The sequence below is a fragment of the Onychostruthus taczanowskii genome, unplaced genomic scaffold, assembly GCF_017590055.1.
Source record: "Onychostruthus taczanowskii isolate IOZ18803 unplaced genomic scaffold, ASM1759005v1 scaffold10, whole genome shotgun sequence".
NCBI classification, from domain to species: Eukaryota; Metazoa; Chordata; class Aves; order Passeriformes; family Passeridae; genus Onychostruthus; species Onychostruthus taczanowskii.
Genome location: NW_024496526.1, coordinates 18,043,890 through 18,044,143, shown reverse-complemented (window position 1 = coordinate 18,044,143; position 254 = coordinate 18,043,890).

Below are 254 nucleotides of genomic sequence, written 5' to 3'. Positions count from 1 at the left end.
CCGGGCCGGGCCGCCCGCTCGCGCCGCTCCCGCAACACAATGGCGGCGGCGCGAGACCGCCCGGCTGCCCGGCGCGGCCACTCCCAGCTCTCGCGAGAACTGCGGCCGCGTGAGCCGGTCCCGCGGAAGGGGAGAGGTGGGGGCGGAGCCCTGAGCGGAGCCTGAGGGCTGTGGGCGGAGCCTGAGGGCTGTGGGCGGAGCCCTGAGCGGAGCCTGAGGGCTGTGGGCGGGCGGCGCCGCGGCGGGCCGGGAGC